The following is a 23055-nucleotide window of genomic DNA, read 5'->3' on the forward strand; positions in this document are numbered from 1 at the left end:
TAATTCTGGTTCAGCACCAGCGTCAGCATAATAACAGCGGAGCTAAAATAATAATTACGGTATTTAAGAGAAACCCGAGATAAAATGGACTAAAAGCCACCTAATATGTTTGGCATACTGTTGAGGTGAGTTTGAAATTGTGGTGATAGGCGTGGTGATAGCTTAAACAATTAGCACTTCTTTTAATATTGTTTTACCCGGTCAGTAGAAATGAAAATGTCTGAAGTTTGTAACCCTTTGTATAACATAAATATTAAAGCTTCATATGATTCCGGTTGTGGGAATACCTGATGTTTGCACGTAGCAACAATAAGAACCAGTTACACTATTACTTCTTTATAATTTACTTAGACATTCATTCCATCTTTGAATAGAAACAACAGTTGACATAACAGCAACTAATCACATATGTATACATAGATGCACGGAAGTATTAACATATATGATAACAGATCATAACGTAAAGTAACATATTATATTAACATAACACAGTAGATTATAACTTATTATAATATGTAGTAATAGATACTAACATATGATAATATATATCAACATATAGTAATTTGTGAAAATGTTAATAGCATATGATAATATATGCCAAGACACACTGTAGTTCATAATCATAAAGTCAAACTTGTGAATAAACTGTAACACAGGGCAATTTAATCATAGTGTTACAGGAATAATTCAATATAATATATTTTATAAGTAAGTTACCTTATATTGGGTGACTCTGTAGTACAAACCATTTGAGTCAGCCATTTGGACCTCAAAACAGCTGCTGTTAAATGCCAAAGCAATGTTTGGTGGAGAAGGAACTAGAATAAACAACAAATAATGGTTATCTACAGCATATCATAAACACTCACATACAACCATGCACCCATTCACCCACTCACATACCTACACACCTACGCACTCACATACACCATGCACCCTTTCACCCACTCACATACCTACACACCTACGCACTCACATACACCATGCACCCAATCACGCACCCACATACTTACACACCTTTGCACTCACATACAACCATGCACCCATTCACACACTCACATACCTACACACCTGTGCACTCACATACAACCATGCACCCATTCACACACTCACATACCTACACACCTGTGCACTCACATACAACCATGCACCCATTCACACACTCACATACCTACACACCTACGCACTCACATACACCATGCACCCAATCACGCATCCACATACCTACACACCTATGCACTCACATACAACCATGCACCCATTCACACACTCACATACCTACACACCTGTGCACTCACATACAACCATGCACCCATTCACACACTCACACATCTACACACCTGTGCACTCACATACAATCATACGACCATTCATGCACTTACATACAACCATGCACCCAAGTACACACCCACATACCTACACACCTACGCAGTCATTCACACACTCACATACCTCCACACCTATTCATTCACCCACACATCAACAAACCCATGCACCCACACACCTACGCAACTACACACTCATGCATCCATACCCCCACACACTCATGTAATTACTTACCCACTCATGCCTGCAACAACATGCACACAGCTCTGCTCAGCTGTAGATATAAAACTTCCAAGTACTTACGAATAAGCTTGGTTGTAACATTCCGTGTTGATGTGGCTGTAAGATTTTCATTGTTAACAGCCATCACCGACAGAATGTAGGCGGTTTGAGGTTTGACATCCGGGAATGTTATCTTCAATTCATCTCCCAGAGAAACTAGCTTCTCAGTTGAGCTAAGAGCTGCTTTGTAGTATTTGATATACTGGCAGTTAGGGTTTGGTGCCTAAAAGTATTATATATAATATATTATAATTCAACTCAAAGTCTCTACATGGACATTTTGAAAAAGTAGGAGCCAGGTATTTATATGTCTGTAAACACAGATAACATACATGTAGCTCTATATTATACGACCGATCTGCGGCATCAAGTTTACTAGAACACTTTGACTGTGCAAAGAGTCGCACTTTCCTATAGAACTAATGTTTGGCTTTTATAATGTTCATCCAGCTTAAAGCTAATGTCTTATTGACAAATTAAAACTACAAAAACTACTGATCTACCTCCCAGCTGAGGGTAACTGTAAGTCGCTGTGTTCCATTTTCTAAAGTGATTGTAGTGTCTGTTACTTGAAGGACTGGCTTCGAAGGTGCTAAAAGAACAAATATTTTATAAATTATTATAAGCAAACATACGCTCTCTTTGTAAAAGAATAAAATAGTACCAGTAAGAGTGTACTGGTCACACACCCGTATTACAAACTTTTATCAAATTCTCAGTTTACTCAATATGGAATTATTATTTTCAATTATCTACATCCATACTATTCAACTGGTGAGTTGGCAAATCTGGCTCATTCAGTTTTATTTAATGTGGAAAAACCTGCTAGATAATTTTGTCAAGCACGATAGAACTAGTGAAGTGAATGTTAGTTGCAGCTTTAGCAACAGTCTACTGTCAGTGTTCAACTTACCTGCACACTTGGTGAATATAGTTGAACTATCAGTGCGCTCACTGTAAGTTAAGGTGTTTTTAGCTCTGACGCGACATCTGACCATTTCATATGAGAAAAATCCACATTTCTCGTAGCTTGTTCTGTTGCCAATATTTGTGTAGGATTCGGTATCTTTGCATTTTATCTGGTAATATGTCATTTTGTAAAAAAATAAGTTAAGTTTAAAGTTTTTTTACTCTGTAAGAGATGTTTATGTTCACCTAATATGATGGGAAAATAAGTAAGTGAAACTAAAGAGACAGCTCTGTATGCTATAGTAACTGTAGTGGATTCTTCTTGTTAGTTTGCAGACTAAGACCTCAAACCAAACAACATCAAGTGCAGAGTTCTAGTATAAATACATGTATACCAATTAAATTCAATTCAAGTCAGACATTTATATTAGTCAACCTTGATATACTCTACAGTTAACAATCACACTAACATTCAATACGTAGTCTGAATGCACTAAGATGAATCAGATACTGTAGCGAAGCATACTATCATGTTATCATGCCAACATTGAGAGCTTGCTGTCATATACTGTATATCTATTACATGAGCATACATGACAACTACACAATAAGGAACAGATAATCTACCTGATAGCCTGTGATAGGTCCATTCGGATATTGTGGTTCTAGCCAGGTGAGCCGCACACATGACTGGTTTAAACCAGTTATCGTAACATTTCTTGGACCAAACTGAGGAGCTGAATAAATAAGCACATACTCTGTAATGAATTCATGCTCAAATAGAGTCACAAGAGTTGGCAGTGAAAAGCAACTTAGCTGCTTGCATGATCATGGAAACCTTGACCAAATTAATCATCATGAGCACCTTTAAAGTGTACAAAATCAATCATTATCGTTCTGCAATGGTTGGAAGGAAGTTTTTACTAGTTGTAACACTTTTTAATAGCATCTTGTCCTCTGGTGACATTCACGTATATGATATACCATACACCTCCTGACTGCATCAAACATGTTGTGCTCTAGTGACATCCACGTATATGATATACCATACACCTCCTGACTGCATCAAACATGTTGTGCTCTAGTGACATCCACGTATATGATATACCATACACCTCTTGACAGTATCAAACATGTTGTGCTTTAGTGACATCCACGTATATGATATACCATACACCTCCTGACTGTATCAAACATGTTGTGCTCTAGTGACATCCATGTTTATGATATACCATACACCTCCTGACTGCATCAAACATGTTGTGCTCTAGTGACATCCACGTATATGATATACTATACACCTCCTGACTGCATCAAACATGTTGTGCTCTAGTGACATCCACATATATGATATACCATACACCTCCTGACTGCATCAAACATGTTGTGCTCTAGTGATATCCACGTATATGATATACCATACACCTCCTGACTGAGTCAAACATGATTAAATAAAGATGACTCCTTACTTGTGATGAGCTGAAAATTTCCAGTTCCAACTTACCCTACTTTACCTAGCTTGACAAATGTATAAAGTTTATGATGAACAAATGTATATGGTTTACCATGAACAACTGTATACAGTTTATGATGAAAAACCTTATAAAGTTTTTAAACAACTGTATATACGGTTTATGATTCTATAAATTAGTGAATACCAAACATTTACAGATTGCAGTCAATCTATTGTACTGCACACTCTTGTGTATTGCTAACCAAACCTGCATTGCTCAGCATTGCTAAGCATTGCTAACCAAAGTCAGCTATAGCTAAGAGAGGTCAAACTAGAAGAGAGATAACAGGTTAGTTATGGTGATATTGAAGTGGTATTAATAGATGCATGCATGTATGACCGCTAAACACATAAGTGTGATGTTTAATACGATATTTTCTTACCCAAAACTGGTGAAATTAAGTTTGTCGTAGCATTGCTTGAAAAGAAGTAGCCATTGTTCATCGCTGATACTCGTACTTTAAGACTTTTGTAACCATCCATGACTATTCCAGTGCTGATAGGCTCTGTCAAATTTTGAAACCTCCACTCATCTCCTTCTACTTGATACCAGAGAGAGTATGAGATGATGTTAGAGCATGCAATGACATCTGGTTCCTACAACAGGTAAGCATTCTCATAGCACTACATACCATATGCGAATAAAGATCAAATTGATAGACGAAGCACACTGAGTATTGTCAATAGACTACTACACAAACTTGATCAGCAATATGTATGTTTTACATGAGTTCTAGACATTTAGAGTTGCAGACAGATAAAGTTGATAGTTCAATACTTGTTAGAGTTACCCATAAATGCCATGAACTTCTAGCATAATAATGCGATTTCTCTAATAGGAGATGAGGTTTAATACACACCTGCCAGCTCAGTGTCACATTCCATCGCAGCCTGTCGGAGTAATTCAAATCTTTGTCTTTAATCTGAATATTTAGTGGTGGATTTGAACCTGTAAGTAGATATTTAATTCTAATAATGTTTAAAAACTCTCTCTTACTAAAATCTGTTTAAAATCTCTCTGTTTGTGCTTCAAATTCTCAAATTTGCATAGTTGTAATTAACATTATATCCAAAATTGTGTATTCTTCTTGGCTGAATGGTTTAAAAGAGAGAGAAAAAAGTCATACTTGTTTGTTTGGCAGCAGAAGGAAACAATCATTGTTTTTGTTGTTATTTTGACTTTGGGCGTTTAATTTTTAATAAGCTTCAACGATTTTTATACATTCATCAGTCTTTTACAAACCTCAGTAAAATTGGTTTTAGATCAACGTTTACCTGCGGTTACATGTATACTCATGGTTACTTATGGTCACATGTATACTCATGGTTACCTATGGTTACATATAATTTATACTCATGGCTACCTATGATTACATATATACTCATGTTTACCTATGGTTACATATATATATATACTCCTGACTACCTATGATTACATATATACTCATGGTTACCTATGGTTACATATATACTCATGGTTACCTATGGTTACATATATACTCATGGTTACCTATGGTTACATATATACTCATGATTAACTACGGTTACATATACACTCACGGTTACTTATGGTTACATATATACTCATGGTTACCTATGGTTACATATATACTCATGATTAACTACGGTTACATATATACTCACGGTTACTTATGGTTACATATATACTCATGGTTACCTATGGTTACATATATACTCATGGTTAATTACGGTTAAATATATACTCATGGTTACCTATGATTACATATATACTCATGGTTACCTATGGTTACATATATACTCATGGTTACCTATAATTACATATATACTCATGGTTACCTATGGTTACATATATACTCCTGGTTACCTACGGTTACATATATACTCATGGTTACCTATGGTTACATATATACTCATGGTTACCTATGGTTACATATATACTCATGGTTACCTATGGTTACATATATACTCATGATTAACTACGGTTACATATACACTCACGGTTACTTATGGTTACATATATACTCATGGTTACCTATGGTTACATATATACTCATGATTAACTACGGTTACATATACACTCACGGTTACTTATGGTTACATATATACTCATGGTTACCTATGGTTACATATATACTCACGATTACCTATGGTTACATATATACTCATGGTTACCTATGGTTACATATATATTCATGGTTAACTACGGTTACATATATACTCATGGTTACCTATGGTTACATATATACTCATGGTTACCTATGGTTACATATATACTCATGGGTACCTATGGTTACATATATACTCATGGTTACCTATGGTTACATATATACTCACGGTTACCTATGGTTACATATATACTCACGGTTACCTATGGTTACATATATACTCACGGTTACCTATGGTTACATATATACTCACGGTTACCTATGGTTACATATATACTCACGGTTACCTATGGTTACATATATACTCATAGTATCTAGCTATCATTTTTCTTTTTCAAGTGATTTTTAAAGATGCTTACATATCATCTCATTAAATACTCAAGTAGTCAATTCTTGACTTCAACTACTTTGGAGTAATATAACTTGTTATCCATGTCTGCCACCATGGTATCCTGTTGTTGTTTACCACTACAGTATCCTGTTGATATTTGTCACCACGGTATCCCGTAGTGGTTTACCACTACAGTATCCTGTTGCTGTCTGTCACTACAGTATCCTGTTGCTGCCTGTCATCACAACATCTTATTGCTGCCTGTCACCACAGTAACCTGTCAATGTCTGTCACCACAGCATCCTGTTGCTGCCTGAAATCCCAGCATCCTGTTGCTGACTACCTTTCAAATTTTCTTTTGGATTTTTGTGGCAAATTTTGAAACGGTAGACATTTCCTAATGCCATTTTGCTTCGTTTACTTTGCACTTATAAATTGCAAACCTGTTTCACCGTTCTCTCATGTCTTTCTTCTTTACCAGACAAGACTATGCGGTTGAACCAGAATCTTCTGTTATTTTCTCCTCCAATGGCCCTCTTCAAGCAACTGTCTCGCAGGAGCCTTATCTTATTTGGTGCTCCACACAGGGACACAAATATTGATGATTTTTAGAACAAGATGCAATTGGTCAAGTGATGCTTGCCATTTACCTTGTCGAGTTTTGTTATTCCTACTGAGTGAAAATATGGCCAGTAAACAATATGTATACCAAAATATGCTGCCAAATATTTTTAGCTCCAGTTATCAATAAAAGGCCACTACTGTCAATTTCTGCCAACAGACGCTGCCACAGAGTACAGACTGGGAGGTGCTATCTATGCAGGTATTAAATAGCTATGGTTAGTTCTTTTGAGAGACCTACTTGCTGATTGGCTAATTATATAAAAAGTCAAAACCACAATTGAAAGCAACACCCATTTCTTGCCATGACCTCTTGCAGTAACAGCTGCCAGCAGTTACTGCCTTTCAAACTTTTTATGATGAAAACGCATCTCGAGAACACCCTGATATCAATGAAGTACGGTAAAATTTCACAAACTTTAAAAGATCTTTTGCTGTTCATTTACTTTTATACACGCAATGTAAGGTTTGAGCCGATAAGCTTAAAGAAATACAACAAATCGTATTATGATAAATAAGTGCAAAACCTACTGTTTAGCAGAGCACTACCTCCAGCAATTTAGAGAAAGTGATCATGAAGCCGCCATTTTGTGCAGAAACACATGAAGATCTTGGGTTAAGCATTTTGTTGTCGCCTTTAATTACATTTTTAATATTCATATTTTAAAACAACTGTTGAACACGCTTTGGTGAGAATTCATCAAAACAACTTTTAAAAACTTTCAATTAATTTTAAAACAGTCGTGCAACAGTTATCGTATTCTAAAATTTAACTTCTTTAGAGTTTTGTATAGTCATGTTCAGCAAGTTAACCTGGGTAATATCAACATAAAATAACTGATGATAAATTATACAGTGATATTGTGGGACAGATGACATACCAGTGCATTTGGTGTATGTACTGACATAAACATAGTCACTTTCATCACTTGTGTAAAGAGCTCGTACGTGGCAGCCAACATATTGAAATGCCTTATACCAGCAGATGTAGATCCTTGTAGTGCTAGCAGTCACATTTTTATAACCATTGCCTGAACAGTAATACTACAACAATAAGAATATTCCAGTGAGATCTGTAAGGTGAAGCAGCATGGTACAACATAGTGAGCCATCACAGCTTAGAAAATCAGTAAAGTTGTTGCATCTGTGTTATATCACAGCCAAACCAGTTGATCATAATTACCCATACTAGTACTATCAGCAATACCTAACACTAACACAGAATATCATACTAAAGACCTAGCAACACACTACCTGAAGAAATGCATCGTTTAAACTGCCAATACATTGTCAATGTGTTGTCTCAACAACCAATATGTCAGTCTCTATAGGAACCAATGCAACTGTGATTGACTGAGATGGACGGTTATAATGATCTTGAGTATATTGTATATTTTTCCAACAAATTGTTCAAAATATAAGTGATGATAACAGTGCTTCACACAAACATTTATTTATACATGAAAAAAGATGTTTTTTATAACAGCCATATGACAGCTACCCTTACAGATCAGAATAATTTATAAGACATCTAAGATATTTCTAATATAATTAGATATCTTATCTTCTTTGTAGTTTAACATATGTCATAACTGCGGAGTCTTTTCGCTATTTGTGTTACCTTTGCTGTCTGTAACAATATTTCTAAGCAAAATTTAGCAATACAAACAGCTGCACAAACGTCATTGCTATCACAAATTGATGATTATCCGTATTAGATGATAAATATCCTGAGATACTTGAGATCCTGAGTTTCTGAGTTCCTGAGTTCCTGAGTTCCTGAGAATATCCTGATAAATATCCTGATAATACCCAAAGAAATCTTGTGGAAAATCTACTAGTGACGTCTTGGGTTTCAAACACTCAGTAGCATCGGCGTAAGCAGCCACAAAAAATTATCTACACTCGGGGTCAAGAATGCATTTTATCGGCATACACAGCCAGAAGTAACAATACAACCTGCAGTGTGTATAGAGACTATTTAATGAATGTAAAGAGAGCCTACTCTCAAAGGAATGTGATCGATATATATTGTAGTAAGCTGCTGGTTTATATAGCCAGTAAAATCTCAGTATTATCCGATCTATATTATGACCTAATACTTTGAACATTATCAACACATGATGCAAATGAATGAGTCAAGGACTGCAATTAACAAAAGGAGAACATACCTTATACCCTGTCAATGTTTTCAGAGTACCTGGTAGGGGTGCATCCCATGTAAACCGTACACATGTATAATTCACTGCTACAACTTCAGGGTTTTGAGGTCTTTCCAAATAACGTGAACTCCGCCGAAATCGTACATCTAGGACATTACAGAGCGGGTCACTCAAGACATGCATTACAGCAGTTCAATCAATGAAAGTGTCTTAACAGTTCATTGACAGATAGGTACTTTTCATAATTGCACAAACAACTGCTAAATAACCCACTGATGATCAAAGACAAGTCAAAGAGAGAAAAAACTTGGTAAGCTCTTTTGGTTAGCAAATGGAAACTTAGAATATTATAAGGAGAAATATTGTTGTAAAGAATTTAGACATCATTAACTTTTCAAATATGTTAATATCCGATCCTCTTATCTTTCAGTAAGAATGTACCATGTATTCTGTATAATAATGCTACTCAGATATTCTTAAAGATACGTTAACCGTATGACAAGTTTAAGAATATCAAATCTTTGTTCCTTCCTGTACAATAGTATACGTAGTATAAGTATACAGTCATCATATGTCTGTTGGTGACCAGGCCCATAACTTTTAGAGAAAAAAATTGTGCTTTATCAGTTTTATTAACACTTCATTAAATCAGAAATATTTTAAACTTGAAAATTTTTTAATTTTTTGCAAGCAGCATCTAGAGTAACAAATGCAATTATACACAACATACAGACTCTAACAATCATGTTACACTGGAGAAGCAGTCTCACCTGTACTCATAAGACCCTGTATAGAATATTACAAAGACTTTTCTCAGAGTAACGCATGCACTTTACAAATACTTCATTGAATAACATTTGCACTCTACATGCACCATACAGAGTAACACATCCAGTCTGTATATATCATATAGAGTAACAGTTGTACTCTATATGCACCATACAGAGTAACACATAGAGTCTGTATATATCATATAGAGTAACAGCTATACTCTACATGCACCATACAGAGTAATACATCCAGTCTGTATATATCATATAGAGTAACAGCTGTACTCTATATGCACCATACAGAGTAACACATTTAGTCTGTATATATCATATAGAGTAACAGCTATACTCTACATCAGTGGTTCCCAACTACCTTGGCACTATGGACCCCCTGAGCTCCTTATCTAAAAGTCATGGATCCCTTTATAAACATCATAATATATGGTGTTTATAACGATGCATTGTAGATTGAAATGTTTTATTTTCCATGGATCTTAAGTATATCGCTGAAATTGAAGAGGGAAAGACTGCATTACGTGTTTGTTGGTTACAGGTTTTGTTGTTTTGTACTACTAACCAGAAATCAGGTACTATCCAGCGATTGATGCCCATAGGTGATAAAAGTCTGGACCCAAAAACCTAACAAAACAATGTGACCACCCCATGGGAATTGCATTAGCCCCGAAACCTAAGCTAGCACAATCCCAACAGCGCTCGTTCATTAAACCCGCCCATATGATAGCCGTCGCCTATCCTTTTAGGGTTTTATATCATTGATCCAACCACTATAAAACAGAAATAGCTGTAAATAACTAGCTAAAAAAACCAATACTGGCACTAGCCAGTGGACCCCCTCAGAACCTCCTGTGGACCCCTAGGGGTCCATGGACCACCAGTTTGGAACTACTGCTCTACATGCACAATACAGAGTAACACATCCAGTCTGTATATATCACATAGAGTAACAGCTGTACTCTATATGGACCATACAGAGTAACACACCCAGTCTGTACATATCATATAGGGTAACAGCTGTGTTCAACATGCACCATGCAGAGTAACACATCCGGTCTGTGTAGATCATATAGAGTAAAAGCTGTACTCTACATGAACTGTACAGAGTAACACATTCAGTGTGTGAATATCATATAAAGTAACAGACGTACTCTACATGCACTATACAGAGTAACACATAAATTTTGTGCTCTACGTGGTATTGTGATGGAAGAGCATAGCGAACGAAGCCGGTGCTGGCGTGATGAACGGTTGCCGGGCCGGGCCTGTCCCTTTTACTCGGAGGTCTGGCCAGCGATGGAGGGCAAAGATGACTCGGCAGTCCATGGGGCACATAGGCAGAACAAAGATTAAAGCATTACGGCGAAAAGTAGAAACCGCAAGGAGGCGGAGCCAAAAGATGAGAAGATTATAAAAGGAACAGGATCTTAAAAAAACAGGCAGAGCAGCGCAGCTCCCTGCATACGATAGACATTTTGCATTGGCACTTGTTTATCTTTTATGTATGCATGCTTTGACCACTGTTAGGATGATGCAAATATATTTATTCTATAAATATATGTTTATGCTCTGATAACAAGTCAGCTTTTTTATTTATCTGGCTTGTGGATAAAGTAAAGGGGGCATGGTAAAATCATTCACACTGGTGGCAGTGGTAGGATTGTTAACCCAGATTTACAACAACCGATTAAGCACCACAAGGAGTGAACCTGATCTCGGCGGTCATTTTTGCTTTTAAGCATCGATCAAGCACACTGGGGTTAGTTAGCACTCAGGTAGAGGAGCACACCTGATCCAGCTGCCAATTTTGCTTTTGCATCGATCGGACACACCGGATTGGTGAAGGCCTCATAATAGAAAGACCATACCCAGACGTTATTCCCTGCTACTGGCTAACCGCGCTGAGCAACGCAGTCGATTCCCAATAATAAAAATACTTTCGGCTAGGGAAGAATAACGAGACCTTATTCCCTGCTACTGAAAAAACGTGCTAAGGCACGTAGTCGATTCGCAGTAACAGGCATACTTTTGGCTAAAACTGCAAAGAAGAGCACAGAGTGGAGCGCAGTACCGACTGGTTAGCCGAAGTGCTGGAGCGCTTTTCCGGGCCACAGTTCGAGGCCTCTCAGTACAACGGGACCAGCGACGTGGAGTATTTCATTTGCCAATTCTAAGAGGTGGATTTCTTGACCAACTCGGGCTTATCTTCCTTTAAAACTACTACGAGTCTTTGATATGATTGGACCCGACTCCTGCCAACAAAAATGAGGAGACTGGCCCCAGTGTCCCCAGACACCGAGCGCAGGGAAACCGGGGAAGCGGCCCGCCGAACCTGTTGGTATCTCTGAACCCTGGTCGAAAGGTGCAAGAACGAGTTCCCACCTAAAGGACCTCGGGAGCCCCTGTAGGGTGGAGCGAAAAAAGGGACCCCTTTCGCCCAGTGAGAAGCCTGCCTTAAAGGCGGCAGGGCTCACCTCCAGCGAAGCACCGTAACCCTCCTTGCGGATATCCCAGGGCTCGAGCCTAGGAGTATCCGGACTTGTTGGAGGTGTATGCAACAGTGCTGAACCAGTCAGCGCCCAAGCACTGAGCCGGCCTCACTCCATGATCTACTTCCTTTCAGGAAAGGTGGAGGGGAGGCCTGGTCAGTTTCTGATGACGCGAGGTGCACCACGAACCTGCTGAGCAAACAGGTGTTTGATAAGCTCTCTCCGGCCATGAGGAGCTTGATTGGAGAGAGTGACAGCCACGGTCTCATGGTCGATGGGACCTGGCTGACATTCTATGGGGTTGTACGCCTGCCAGTATGACTCCGGGACGTAAATACCGAGGAGGTATTTGTGGTGAGTCAAGTAAGCAAGGGCGCTATCTTAAGAATGCCTTTCCTGGTGGCCCACCAGTCCGCAATGAACTTCAAGCAGCTCGTCGTGTCTGTACGAGGTCATCTCGTGACCTGCACAGATCGACATGGCCGGTTGCTCCTGAGTGAAGTTCAAATATTGCGGGATGTGGTGGTACCCGCTAAGACAAAAATGACAGTGCCTTGCCGAGTCACTAACAAGAACCACTGCCTGCTCGGATTAATAGAAAGTTGCTCCGGGAGGCTGCCCCTGGCTGCCAGCTTGGTCTGGCCTGGGCCGAAGGGAGGCGTGACAGCTAGGTGTCTCAACCTCACAGACCAACCCTATTACTTGCGTTGGGATCGGTCGTCGGCAGCTATACAGGAGTGGAAAACCATCAGGTGGATGACGAACCACCTTGCCCCAGATCTGGGCCCACCCTAAGAGGCGTGGAGGCAATGCTGGGTGTGAAGGTGCCAGCCCACCTAAAAGATCTTTATGTGTCTGCCGGGAAGAACTGCCAAGGGTTGAACCAGCTGGCACGGCTGGGGCAGCTACTGGTGCGCTATCAGCACACCTTTAGCACGAGCGACAAGGATTTGGGTTCTACTCCGTACCTCCGAGGTAGAACACTCCATTCCACTAAAAGAAGGTACTGAACCCATCAAACAACCACCCCACCATCTGGGAGTGGAGAAGGAGGCAGAGGCCGAGCAACAGGTACGGGCGCTGCTGTACAAAGGATTAGTCAAGCCAGCTGGGGAAACTTGGAGCTTCCCAGTAGTATTGGTCCAGAAGAAGGACGGGAAGTGGCAGTTCTGCGTCGACTACCGGCGACTTAATGCCATAACCAAACAGGACGCCTACCCCCTTCCCTGAACCGACTATAGTCTCGATGCCTGGTTTGGTAGCCAATATTTAGCACGCTCGTACTGGTGAGTGGATATTGGTAGATACCCCTAGACGCAGACGCGCAAAAAAAGTCCACCTTCGCGACTCGATCCGGGCTCTGGAAATGGAAGGTGCGACCATTCGGTCTGACCTTGGCACTGGCCACATTCCAGTGGCTTATGAAGCCAGTGCTGCGCGAGCTGCACCGGAAGTCACTCTTGCTGTACCTTGATGACATCATCGTCATCGCCCCAGACTTTGACACTAACTTGCAACGATTAGAGGAAGTATTGCAGCGCTTAAAGGGAGCTGGACTGAAGCTCAAACCTTCTAAGTGCGAGCTCCTGCAGACGCGAGATTTTGGTACTTGGGACATATAGTCAGCGAGGAAGGAGTAGCCACCGACCTAGAAAAGACCCTGGTAATCCGGCAATGGCCGAATCCTAGGGGTCTCCGCGAGCTACAGGGCTTCCTGGGTACGGTAGGGCACTACATACAGCACATACCCGGCTTCACTGACAAAGTCTGTATTTTAAACTGACTCACCAGCAAGGGGGAGGCCTGGTCTTGGGGTCAGGAGGAGCAAGAGGCCTTTGACAAGCTGAAGGAGACGCTGTCTTTAGCTCTTGTACTGGGCTACCCAGACCTGACTCAGCCGTACATATTAGATACAGGCGCGATCAATTGCGGAGTTGGAGTGGTGTTATCTCAGGTACAAGGGGGAGCTGAGTGAGCCATCACGTACTTCAGCAAGAAACTAAATCCGGGGGAGCGGAATTACTGTGTGACTCGGAAAACAAGGAAGGCTTGCCGTGGTGAGGGCCGTAAAACATTTTTGGCCTTACCTCTATGAGCGCCAGTTCCTCCTCTGCACAGATCACGCATCTCTTCGATGGTTGTGCCGATGCAAGAAGCCTTCCAACTAGGTGGCCAGATGATTGGAGTTCTAGTTTGCCGAATTCCTTGCCGAGTTCCAGTTTACCCTGAAACACAGAACCGGCCTTTGACACAGCAATGCAAATGGGCCCAGCCGACAGACCTACGAGGACTGTCGACAGTGCGAGCTTATCGAGTTGCGAGATGGAGGACCGACCCACAGGGAGTTGACCCTAAAAAGCCAACAAGGGAAAAACCCAAGTCTTGACCCAAAAGTCACTGAAACCGCGCCCGAAATGGCCGGTCGTTTGAGCATGCCTCTGCCCCTAGGAGTATCGAGGGCTAGCTCGAGGCCAGCTGAGGCCACTCCAAGACTCTGTGGGATGACTCGGGTAAAGACCAGAAAGACCGCCACGGGGTAGTGGGCACGCATGCAGGTGGCCGGAAGTGGACCAGTGGCCTACATGTATCTCTCTATGCAGCAGGCGACAGAGTTAACTCCCTAGCAATTGGAGTTTGGCGGGTTCAAGCTGCAACAGCTACACTGCATTCGCCCATTTCTCCGGCTGCAGAACAGAGTACTGGAGGCACATACTGCCCCACACGGCCAATCGAGGTGGTGCTCGGTCTTTCCCCCTCTCTTCACCTGTTTGACAAACAGTCGTTTGGCAGACTCACAAGTATGATGGCCAAGGTGAGGAGAATGGTCAGGAGCTGTGAAGTCTGCCAGGTAGCTAAGCACAGTGGCAACAGGAGAGCAAGTAGTTGGCAGAGGCTATACGCAGGTCACTCTTGGTAAAAGGTGGCAGTGGACCTGGTTGGATCGATGTGGGAGACACCGAGAGGGAACCAGTGGATCCTGGTGCTAACAGACTATTTCACTCAGTGGTAGGATGCACTGGCCCTCTCGAATGCCACAGTTCCAGTAGTTGCCAATGCGCTAGATGAATGAGTATATTGCTACATGCGCTCGCTGGAGCAAATACATACGGACCAAGGGACATGGTTCGAGAACCAACTGATAGAAAAACTGTGCCTGCTATGGCGATTAAAAAAACATGCACCACACCATACCACCCTCAGGCTAGTGACATTGTGGAAAGAAACAACTGGCAACTTTAAGACTCGTTGCGAGCGCTTCTGCTAACACGAGGACAGGAGGAGTGGGACAGGCCGCTACCCCAGCTGATGCGGGCCTACAGGGGTATGCCACACTCTGCTACGGGTGAAAGAGCAAACTTACTGATGTTCAGCCGAGAATTGCGCCTCCCTGACCTGCTAGAAATCAGCCCACCTCCACTGGAGGAGCGGCCGTCCCATCAGTATGTACAAGAAACACAGAAAAGGTTAGAAGCGGCTCACAAGATACTGAGGGAGGCCCAACAGGCTGTGAGACAGGAGGACCAGGAGGAGGAGCCACCATTGTACGCATCAGGAGAGTGAATGTGGCTTCTGAACAAACGCCGGCAAAGAGGAGAAACCCCAAGCTACAGGCCAAATACGTGGGCCCTTTTAAAATTATAAAAGCCTGGGCAAACCATATTTATTTGATAGAGAGACAGGGCCAGTCCTCTGTTCAAACTAAGTGCCGGCTCAAGCCTTATTACGCCTGTGAGGAAAAGCTTGGCTGAGCACTAGCTATAATTGAGCGGCGACGCGGCCCAAACATGAAAGAGGCCCACGACAGAAGACAAGAGGACTGCCAGCTTAAGCTAGACTTGGCCGGGAGGCAAGCAGAGCAAATCTCACAATGAAAAACAATAGGCAGTGAGAAAGAAAGCCAGTTGGAGTTGGCTCGGAGGCAGGCAGAGCAGCTACTCCAATTTAATCAAGGGATAATAGCCAATGACAACTCACAACAAAAGGAGCTGACCACAGAAAAGTCAGTTAGTGAGAAGCTAGCAGGTTTAGCTGAGCTAGCCCGGACTGAGAGCCCTCCCCCATCCGACATAACCCCCAGCCGGCCCGAACTATTAGGCCACCGGACAGGTATGGCGATTGGTAGCGGCTGCAACAAATAGCAGCCAATCCGAGCCCTCTTTCAAACAGCAAACAGACGTGTAGAGGATCCGTGAGGGAAGTGAAACAGGGATCACTTGCGTTTACACCCTACAGCTACACAGACCGTTTTCAGGATCTCTACACTACCGCTACTACTAACACTTTTATCGACATGGCTAGAACAGGTGAGCTCGCTAGTTTGTTATCTACTGAGCTTTGCCTGTCCAAACCCATGGAAAGCAATGAGAAAGTGAGGCTGGTGGACTTACTGGTCTTGGATGAGAAGAAGTTTGCGCTCTCGAGCCAAACTGCCTCTGACGAGTCGGTTGGTGCCACCAGACTGAGTGATGGAGTGCTCTGGCCAGGCTGCTTCCTCGAGCCCTGCTCAAGTTGAGTCACACCTGGTTGACACTCTGTCGGTCGTCGACCAGTCTCAACCCACGGGGATAGTTCACTACAAGTCTATCTCCAACAGCCAAGAGGACACTGGCAAATTGGCCCCGGCCGACTCGGCAGCATCTGCTACCGAGGAGGTACTCAGAATACATGAGAGGTTGGATTGGGTGGCCGAGATTGAGGCAGCCGAGGCAGCTGAGACGGCTCGGGTCTCTTAAATTTTAGAGACTGAGTCCAATCAGTTGCTGGCATCTCCCAAGCCTAACAGAGAGCCGACACGGCCGGACCAAAATGCACAAAAAGGAAAGAAGCCGATCGTGAGGACCAAGCGCTTTGTGGACAACAGCATTTGGGAGAGGATACAGGCCGCCATCTCAACACCTGGGACCTGTGACCTCTGCCAGGTTAAGAAAAGCGCACGGAGGATTCGGCAGCAGGTCCTGCAGCACTTTACTGTCTTCATGTGCTCCTGCCAACATCAGCACGTGTCACGCGATCAGCCGATGTCGCATAGGAGGACATGCGGAGGCAGCGAATGTGGGACTGTCATTTACCTGGTGGACAGGCCGCGCTAGCGATTCTTCTTGCGCCTCTGGGGATGGCCAGCCAATCTGCCCATGCAGGAGTGTTGGCCCACACTTACGCCAACTAAGAGGCCGACCAGGGCCTCGGCCGTTTAGACAGAAGATGACCACCCCCGGGAGAGGCCACGGCAGGAGAGGCCAGACCAAAAACAGTTCGCACCTAGAGAGGTGAGAGTTGGAGCCACAGACCGGCAGCCTTCCCAACCACCGTACGAGAAAGGAGACTCCCCAGCCTATGCCTACCCTGCCCACTAAAGCGGACTGGTTCCAGGGCCTATTGGGAAAATGATTTGAGGAGGAAGAGCTTCGGCAGCTACGAGAGGCTCACTGCGACCGGTTTTTAGAGGATAGCCGCCGGTGACATAAGATGGCCCTCCGAGCTCAAAGGCTCTCTAGGGATGCTCAACATCGAAGCCATGATGCACTGTTCCTGGAGGATACCATCTCCCAGTGAGAAGAAGAGGCTCGACAACACCGGCTCTGGTCGCAGATGCTCTCTCCAGCGTCGGTCGGATGGCCCCTGTGACCAGTCCTGGGGGATAGTGTGATGGAAGAGCAACGCGAATGGTGCCGGTACAATGATTGGTTGCCGGGCCAAGCCAGGCTTTTCCCTTATGTTCGGAGGTCTGGCAGAGGATAGAGGGCAAAGATGGCTCAGCAGTTTATGGGTCACGTAGGCAGAATGAAGAATAAAGCGTTACAGCGGGAAGCAAAAATCGCAAGGGGCGGAGTCAAAAGACGAGAAGATTATAAAAAAAGAGCGTTTTAGAGAAACAGGCAGAGCAGTGCAGCTTCCTGCATACGATAGACATTGTGCATTGGTACATGTTTATTCTTTATGTATGCATGCTTTGACCACTGTTATGATGATGCAAATATATTTATTCTATAAATATATGTTTATGCTCTGATAACAAGTCGCTATTCTTTATTTACTCGGCTTGTGGATAAAGTGAAGGTGGCACGGTAAAATAGTTCACAGTATTATGTTTATATAGCTTTCTGTAAGGGCTTTTTTGCTACACAGGTCTGCTATGAGGAGTCAGTATACATTGTGTTTTCTGTAACCAAGTGGGGAATACATACACTTGCTAAATTGTCTATTCATCAACATGTTATCAAATCAATCTACATATTATATGTACTCTATATATGACTTTACATTTTAAACTATACAAGGCTAATTAATAGGATAATTTGAAACAGCAGAGCAGTGAAAAGTGTTTATGGCAGTCATAGAATTTTGCTCATCTACTATCAACTCTTAGCCGTCTCAGAGTAAACATGAATCTAAAGCTAAAATATCTTTAAATTGTTCTTTGTAAATATTAAAAAATTACCCTCTTAAGAAAGTATAGCTTCATACAAGTTATTTTTGGTTTATGAAATTGGTTTCCTATGAGGATACAGAAGAAGTTTGATTACTGAAGGATTCTATATAAACATGTAAGTTGATTTAGTGACACTATTTTCATGTCTTCAGCGTAAAAGAGTATGCATAAACATCAACATCCTGCTATATGCATACAGATTAGCATTTTATACACAGAGGTATAATATAACCCTTCATTTTAATAGATCAGTTTAGCATGGTAATACATAAATATAGATGAGTGTTTCATAGTACAATTACATTTAGATCAATGTTTCATGGTACTATTACATTATAGATCAGTGTTTCATGATACTATTACATTATAGATCAGTGTTTCATGGTACTATTACATTATAGATCATTTTTTCATGGTACTATTATATTATAGATCAGTGCTTCATAGTACTATTACATTATAGATCAGTGTTTCATAGTACTACCACATTATAGATCAGTGTATTATGGTACTATTACATTTAGATCAATGTTTCATGGTACTATTACATTATAGATCAGTGTTTCATAGTACTACTACATTATAGATCAGTGTTTCATGGTACTATTACATTATAGATCAGTGTTTCATGGTACTATTACATTATAGATCAGTGTTTCATGGTACTATTACATTATAGATCAATGTTTCATGGTACTATTAAATTATAGATCAGTGTTTCATAGTACTATTACATTATAGATCAGTGTTTCATGGTACTATTACATCAGAGAAGAGTTTATCATAGAACTACACACAAAATTAAAAATTGGGAGTTAAGGTATGAATTGATTAATAATAGCTATAACTACTAAATTAGTAGCTATAGTTAAAACTTATAGCTATAGTTATAGCTATAAGATATAGCTATAACTTATAGCTATAACTATAGAGCGGCTAATAACTACGAGTATGTAAATTGGTACATCTCACTTGTTTAAATTCTTATCTACTTCCATGGATTCTTACATTACATAAATATAAGTTAGTGTACATCAACTAGTTTAGCCCCAGCCCTGTGCTTCTGTAAGTTGTTACTTCTTACCTGGTTCACTTTTGCTCTTTTTGGATACCTCATATCGTTCCAGTCTGTCTTTCTACAATATATTGCTGAAAATAATAATAGCATTTGGACAAAAAATGCCTCAGCAATATAAAATCAGCCCACAGCACAATTTTTAAGAAAAAGGGTTTGTATCTGATGACCAGCTGCATGAGGTATTTGTTTGTAGAAGTTTATAGACACTGGTAATTATATTGTTTATAGGCTAATGTTTTGAGGTGAATATACTTTTACAAATTTCAAAAGATTTTTTTTAAACAATAGCGTTTACTCTTAGAGTTTATTGTATTTCATTAGTTTTAGATTACTCCTAGCTATTAGCTCATCAGCTGCAACTCTGATAGAAACTAGTGCAATTAACTTAAAAAACATATTATTGGTAATGATACAACTATTGACTTCCATACTGATTATTACTTCAAAAAGTATATTTATATCTGCTGAATAGAACATTACTGATTGGAGTAATACACAACACTTGCTAAATACTGTCATATACTGTCAAATACTGTATTTTAGTAAACTTCAAACTTGTAACTAAAATTTTATCACTCATCCGTTTGCGAATCCATTTTTACCGTAACGGATAACGCTGAACTGAGATATCGGCAAAATAGTATATCAACATTTTTATTCTTTCGTCGTAATCAGTACAACAATAGCCAAATTTTAACTTTTAGAGAAATCGTTGCTGATATCGTATGGCAGAAAACAAATTTGCCCTAGGATGGACGAAAAAGCATCGTATTTCATAGTCAGGCAAAAAGTATTTTATAACAGGGGCATTGTAATCCGTGAGCACAATGTATCAATTAGTCAGTTATTTAGCGTGTGCAATCGAGATAAAGGTATGCGGTAAATGATAAGAGCGATAGAGTTCTAAGGACTGTGTAGCTCAGTGATTGAATGCGTGGTTAAAACTTGTGGTCGCAATCTATGTGAGTTTAAAGCCAGCGCGAAGCGAGCTTTTCACTTTAAGACTTTAATAGCTATAACTGGACAGACAGACATCTGAACAGACAAATGAGGATGATAAACTTTGAGATTTACATATATAGGTTAATCCAGTGGAATTCTTGGCATTGCATGAGTATTAAAAAATAGCTTATAAACCGTGGCAGGTATTGTAGTTGCATGCCACTTGCCAATATGCACCATATGACCAAGCCAGTATCCGGAATGCTGAACTTACTAATAAGAGCCATGAGAGCAAGCTTTAGTGACATTGCGCCGCAACGTAATACAGAGTCGCTATGCTAATTTAACCTAGATAATCACTCATACCGCCTAATGAATCCTATGCTTCTCCCGCAGCTCAATTGGTTAGCTTATTGCCTGATGAAAGAGAGGTTCCGAGATGAAAGCTTCTGCATTACGGATTCTTCATACCAAGATTCTAATAGCTATAGCAGGACAAACACAAACATGGACATGCAAACTTTGGGAAGTATATATATAGATTACTGAGTCTACTCTATATCACTGTTATAGAGATGGCATATAAAATATCTGGAACACCGCACTTACGTACACAAAAGTAAAACACTTTTCAGCTGCTATCCATGAACAGGCTGATTCCTCTGATTTGCTTTTCATTGTGTGAAGGAAGTGTTTGAATTTTTTTCCCATACCCCTTCACTGGCACAGAAAAGCTGTTCTAAGTTATTAGAACTGTTTATTAGAAGTTACTATACTGAAGGTATACAATTTCATCTTACTTAACAGCAATATCTATGGACAATGATTCAAAATTCTTGGTCTTCAACTAATAATAACAAAGTGAACGCATGTGATTTAAATACTCATTAGCTAGGGGAAAGTACATGTAATATAATTGAACAAAAGGTAAACATCTCAGATTGATTTGATAACAATAGAAAATTACACCAAAGGCAGGAGTCATAATTTGTTTTCAGAATGCCCTTAAAGGCCTTCAATTCCGTAAATCGTGACATATGTCTGTGTGTATTTACGCTCGACCTCATTGACGCTTGAATCTGCACTATGTAAGTGAGTGAGTACATTGACATGAATCTTATGTCAGGTCTGAGTTGGTCTGCACCAAGAGTTATTCATCATGAATGTTTGGCAACTCAAGAAGCCTGTTTTTAGTAAAAATACAGATTATGTTTGTGATAGCCGTACCATTTCATGGGACGCTGAGCAAGATGCTGGTATAGTCATAGCAAAGTTACCATAGAAGACACGCTTAATATTAAGAGAATAGTGACCATTTCTTTGTAACAACCTACCTGTACATCTCCAGCAAGCAGCAAATCATCAGCCTTTATGTCTTTGGCATCTAAAAGTAGTCCATATTAAGATTTCATAAGATATTATAGAAGAGAACATTATGATAATCTTAAGCACTCATCTGCTATCACTATATCTATATGAACTGTGATAGTCAGTTTGTACTACTTTAGTTGTATGCGTATCAGATAGGAGTTGTCACGATGTACTGCTTAGTTGCCTGTAGTACCAGCGCCTATGATTAGTATTTGATTGTTAATATAGTAGAGGCCTAAGTCTGCGTTTCAGTACCCTTTACTATTTCATAAGTTGCCATGTCTCACACGTTATTTAATAAATTAAACCATTATTATCCAACCTTATATCCACCTTATATAATTGTGAATGTTGGGTACTTGTCTTTTTAAGTCTACATCTCTATGTATATATACTGATATACTGCATGCAATGGTTGGTGTTCTAGGCTTCAGGCATGTCTCTTCTATATTCTATTTGTCAAATATTCAATTAATCATCTGTATTTAAGCTGAAAATATGTTATATAATTTAAGTACTGTATTGTTTTGATATGATCAGATTACTGTACTTTTTTACACATTGACCTCTTCAATTTAAAAGATTGTGAGCAATTGATTTCTATCCTTTTTGAAAATGGTTTGTGAATTTTAAAGCATGTGCTAGCTATATCTAATTAGTCAGGAATTT

Source organism: Watersipora subatra, chromosome 1, assembly GCF_963576615.1.
Source record: "Watersipora subatra chromosome 1, tzWatSuba1.1, whole genome shotgun sequence".
Taxonomy (NCBI): Eukaryota; Metazoa; Bryozoa; class Gymnolaemata; order Cheilostomatida; family Watersiporidae; genus Watersipora; species Watersipora subatra.